Here is a 6,000-nt window from a genome sequence, read left to right as displayed (position 1 = left end):
TTTTAAAAACACCTAATCTAGGCAAAAACAATGGGGGTTTAGTTACATTATATGATCATACATTGCGGCAGGCTTATGCAATGTATGATCATATAATGTAACTAAACCCCCATTATTTTTGCCTAGATTAGGTGTTTTTAAAAAACTAATAAAATCTTTCAACATTGAAGTTGCTGTTTAGTGGATAGGTGAGTGCGCTGGATCTTTTGTATTGTGTGTGTATATATATATATATATATATATATAGTCTGTGAATAGTTAATACAATGTTAAACAATAATCTGCACACCAGTCAAGCCATAAGTATTGGAAATTCTCTCCATGACATGAATGCTCTGGATTCTACATAACGTCTTTTGTCACTTTCCTTTACACTTTCTCTCTTTCACATGTTGTTGGTTTAATAGCTCTACACTTGCTGCCACCACCCACCACTCCCTTCTCTCACTTTTTTCCTATCTCTTTTATCGCACTTTTGTCTGTTCTGGCATGTACAGATATTTTCCTCTCTATACCCTCTTCAATGCTTTTTACAAGTATTCCCATCTGTGCATTATCACCCCTCGCTACTTCCAAGTAATATTACCTTCTTTACCTTATTGTGGTGGACTGAAAATCATCTGAAGTCTGTACAAAAAAGGTGAACTAGGTGGATTACATTACCACCACAAGAATCACTCAGTGGAGCGCTAAAGGGAATGTCTCACCCCTGTCTAGTATTGGGGAAGTCAAGTCACACTTGTCCCAGTCGTGGAAATAAAAGAGACAATATTGTCTAAAATGAAAGAATTAGACACATAATAGTGCAGTATGCCAGTGGAATCTGGGTATAGTGCATAGGGGGTATATATCCAACTCACATGGTAAAGAGCCTAGGGATCGGCTCAAATCTCAACCGCTTGGGTATATATGGTTATACCAGACCCTCTCCAGATCCACAGCTCACAGATATATGGAGACAAAAGTAAAATATCCTAGTGCAGATATGTTTAAATAAAGACAATGATGAAGGTGATAGTGCACAAGTTTGCTCACCTGGAAACTTGTGTAAAAGCACCTGTGCGCGTTTCGCCGGTCGGCTTTCTCAATCGGATGATAGTACTTCCTGGAAGGGCTGTGTTTAAATCCCGGTGCTGTCACTTTGATTGGCCGTCCTGTTTCCCAGGTGGCCAATCGCGATGTAGATGTTGTGGAGGCATGTGTTGCACGGCTATCAGTCGTACTTGCAGGGACTCCGGACTCGGAAGTGACTTCGCGTATAAAGTGTTACGTCCATTAGTGATCCGTCCTTAGTGATATTTCAAAGTCCCATGTGCGTATGTCCTTTATAGTAATATACTCACGAATGCCCTTTTGAGACTCTGGTGGCCATCTTGTGTATGGGCATTAGTTCGTTCACATGTCCGTTTTCAATAGAGGTAAAGTACATAAATGTCCCATATTGGTCAATAGTGTGCATAAAGTGGAGATAAAAAACAAGAGCATGATTACCCATATACATTAAACAAAAAAATATTTAAAATACACATATATCATATTGTATTCTGTAATGAAATAACCATATAAAAAAAAAACTATATAGTGGAATATGGACTGTATAGAGGAGAAAAATTCATAGCACATCCTTGCTTATTATATAAGCTTGTAATGATTTGACACATATAGTGTTAATTTAAACTATATATAAGATACTCTATAAGAGGTCTATCAGAAAAATTGTCATTATTATAAAAAAGTAATTATTAAGACCTTTTGGTTGCATAGGATTTCAAATTAAAAATCCACTTACGTAATTTTAAATTAAAGATCCACTTTTTTCCACTTATTTTTCTGATAGACCTCTTATAGTGTCTTATATATATTTTAAATTAACAGTATGTCAAATCATTACAAGCTTATATAATAAGCAAGGATGTGCAATGAATTTTTCTCCTCTATACAGTCCATATTCCACTATATAGTTTTTTTATATGGTTATTTCATTTTTTATCTCCACTTTATGCACAATACTGACCAATATGGGACATTTATCTACTTTACCTCTATTGAAAACGGACATATGAATGAACTAATGCCCATACACAAGATGGCCACCAGAGTCTCAAAAAGGCATACGTGAGTATATTACTATAAAGGACATGCGCACATGGGACTTTGAAATATCACGAAGGACGGATCCCTAATGGACGTAACACTGTATACGCGATGTCACTTCCGGGTCCGGAGCACCTGCAACACAAGCCTCCACAACATCTAGATCGCGATTGGCCGCCTGAGAAACAGGAAGCACTATCATCTGATTGAGAAAGACGACCGGCGAAATGCGTCTCGGAGTTTAAAGGAAGCCCACCTTATTGATTTTAACCATTTGGTATTTTATTTATTGTAGTTTTTATTTTATTTTATAATACCTAATAAATATTCATCCAGTGGATCTTCCATTGCTTCCTGCATCTATATACAAGAAGGGCATTGCCTCCCTTAAAGGCACATGTGCTTTTACACAGAGCCTTGTATAACTGGCTCTATTCCAGGTGAGCAAACGTGTGCACTATCACCTTCATCATTGTCTTTATTTAAACATATCTGCACTAGGATATTTTACTTTTGTCTCCATATATCTGAATATCTGTGAGCTGTGGATCTGGAGAGGGTCTGGTATAACCATATATACCCAAGCGGTTGAGATTTGAACCGATCCCTAGGCTCTTTACCATGTGAGTTGGATATATACCCCCTATGCACTATACCCAGATTCCACTGGCATACTGCATTATTATGTGTCTAATTCTTTCATTTTAAACAATATTGTCTCTTTTATTTCCACAACTGGGACAAGTGTCACTTGACTTCCCCAATACTAGACAGGGGTGAGACATTCCCTTTAGCGCTCCACTGAGTGATTCTTGTGGTGGTAGTGTAATCCATCTAGTTCACCTTTTTTGTACATACCTATCTGTGTGGGACTGGGATACCTGCATGTGTGTTGAGCTGCTTTAGACATATTTATACTCTTTATTAAGCGCTGATCTTATATTGCACCGAGCACCTCTTCTTTTGTATCATCTGAAGTCTGGCCAAGGAAATGGGTTGTCACCCTTGAACACTGCCTGGCCTGCTGCATGCCAATACATATGGGAATTTGGAAAATGGCACAAAATTACCCAAGCAAGTGGCATACATTAGTTATCTTAATTACTACACATATTAGCTGTTAAATGCATCCTTGCAATTGTTCCTAGTTTCCAGTACACAATGACATGAAATGGTTACTGTATTTTGTTTATCATCTTCTTGTCTTCTATTGAACTACAAATTATGTTCTCCATCAGTCATTGTCATACTGATATGTTATTACAGGTCTCACTATTCTCCAATAAATGCTATTTACAACAAAATATAGCACACCGGTGCAAGAAAATGTAATATCAGTATTTGCTTGATTGATCGGATTAGTTGAATTTATAAAACAATACAATACAGATTTGTGTTTGGTTTCCTTTATATGTGCTTTATCATTTCAATAATGGGTCTATTGCAATTCTGTTTCCATCTGTTAAATGAAGCTTTAAAAACAATCAATTTGTCATAATCCTACTAAATGTATGCCTATGTCAGATGTAGCTGAGGTGAAACCAATATATTATAGGCTGGTGGTTTAAGCATGTATGGATCATTTAACTGATAGTTGTTAAGCAACCTGACTGAGGTCAGCTACTGTGCTCAGCTACTCAATTAATGCTATGCAACTGCAGAAAATAGACACAATGCAAATGGAAAGATGTATAATAAAAGGGACACTATAGGCATCCAGACCACTTCATCTAATTGAAGAGGTCTGGATGCACTGTCCTTGTCCCCTCAACCCTGACATATTGCAGGGCAAAGACTGCCTCTAGTGGCAGTCTATCAGATAGTGACCAGATACACTTCCTGCAGTTTCACAATGCTGGAAGTCCTCACACTTTCCATAATGCACCTTGGGTTCCTGGATCATGCTGAGACAGACCCAGCACAGAGGGACCTTGGCGCTGAAATCAGGTAAGTGTCTGAAGGTTATTTTAACCCTTTCCTTGGCCATGGGAGGGACACTATAGTATTAGGAATACAGTTTTGCATTACCTAACACTATAGTGTTCATTTAACTAAAAAGGGTTTTATTTTTACAATTTGATTTACACAATGTACATAATACTTTAAAGTTTGAAATATTTTTAGTATAACACAAGGGCTAATAAACAACAATAAAAGGACATTTATTTGTGTAAGTATCGATCTCAAAATGAATATAAATGGTTTTGAAAGACCGTTGGAGAGCATATCTAAACAAACATCCGTAAACAAGATATGACATCTGGGATAAAGTTCTGGAAATGCACTAATCAGGATTGTTTTACAAACTAATATGCTAAATGCTGAACCTCCCCTACAATACAACAATTATGGAAAAATAGAAATAATATGACACCAGGGGCGGACTGACCGGTCGGGCACTTCGGACATGGTCCGAGGGCCCGGCCGGGAGGGGGGCCCGCCATCAGGGGGCCCGGCCGCCCCTTTAAATGCGCGGAACAGGAGTTTCTGTTTCCTGTACCCGGCCGGACTGACAGGAAGGTGCACACTCAGTGTGCACCTTCCTATCACTCCGGCTGGGCACCGCGGACCGGAAAGCCGCTCGGCCATGCTACAGTGGAGGGGAGGTGAGAAGAAAGAGGGGGGGGGGGAGGTGAGAAGAAAGAGGGAGGGGGGGAGGTGAGAAGAAAGAGGGAAGGGGGGAGGTGAGAAGAAAGAGGGGGGGTGAGAAGAAAGAGAGAGGGGGGGAGGTAAGAAGAAAGAGGGAGGGGGGGAGGTGAGAAGAAAGAGGGAGGTGGGAGGTGAGAAGAAAGAGGGAGGGGGTGAGAAGAAGGAGTGGGGGTGAGAAGAAGGAGTGGGGGTGAGAAGAAAGAGGGAGGGGGTGAGAAGAAAGAGGGGGTAAGCAGAAAGAGTGAGGGGGTAAGAAGAAAGAGGGAGGGGGGGTAAGAAGAGAGAGGGAGGGAGGGGGGGTGAGAAGAAAGAGGGAGGGGGTGAGAAGAAAGAGGGAGGGGGTGAGAAGAAAGAGGGAGGGGTAAGAAGAAAGAGGGAGGGGGGTGAGAAGAAAGAGGGAGGGGGGTGAGAAGAAAGAGGGAGAGGGTAAGAAGAGGGAGGGAGGGGGGTAAGAAGAAAGAGGGAGGGGGTGAGAAGAAAGAGGGAGGGGGTGAGAAGAAAGAGGGAGGGAGGGAGGGGGGTAAGAAGAAAGAGGGAGGGAGGGGGGTAAGAAGACAGAGGGAGGGGGTAAGAAGAAAGAGAGAGGGAGGGAGGGGGGGTAAGAAGAGAGAGGGAGGGAGGGGGGTAAGAAGAGAGAGGGGGCTAAGAAGAAAGAGGGAGTGGGTAAGAAGAAAGAGGGAGGAGGGGGGTAAGAAGAAAGAGGGGGTAAGAAGAAAGAGGGAGGGGGGTAAGAAGAAAGAGGGAGGGGGGTAAGAAGAAAGAGGGAGGGGGGTAAGAAGAAAGAGGGAGGGGGGTAAGAAGAAAGAGGGAGGGGGGTAAGAAGATAGAGGGAGGGGGGTAAGAAGAGAGAGGGAGGTGGGGTAAGAAGAGAAAGGGAGGGGGAGTAAGAAGAGAAAGGGAGGGGGAGTAAGAAGAGAAAGGGAGGGGGAGTAAGAAGAGAAAGGGAGGGAGGACAGAAGAGAAAGGGGGTAAGAAGAGAAAGGGGGGTAAGAAGAGAAAGGGGGGGGTAAGAAGAGAGAGGGAGGGGGTAAGAAGAGAGAGGGAGGTAAGAAGAGAGAGGGGGGGTAAGAAGAGAAAGGGAGGGGGAGTAAGAAGAGAAAGGGGGGACAGAAGAGAAAGGGGTAAGAAGAGAAAGGGGGGGTAAGAAGAGAAAGGGGGGTAAGAAGAGAGAGGGAGGGGGTAAGAAGAGATAGGGGGGTAAGAAGAGGGAGGGGGGTAAGAAGAGGGAGGGGGGGTAAGAAGAGAGAGGGAGGGAGG

The sequence above is a fragment of the Pelobates fuscus genome, chromosome 1 (genome assembly GCF_036172605.1).
Source record: "Pelobates fuscus isolate aPelFus1 chromosome 1, aPelFus1.pri, whole genome shotgun sequence".
Classification (NCBI taxonomy): Eukaryota; Metazoa; Chordata; class Amphibia; order Anura; family Pelobatidae; genus Pelobates; species Pelobates fuscus.
Note: the sequence above shows the minus strand (reverse complement) of the source record.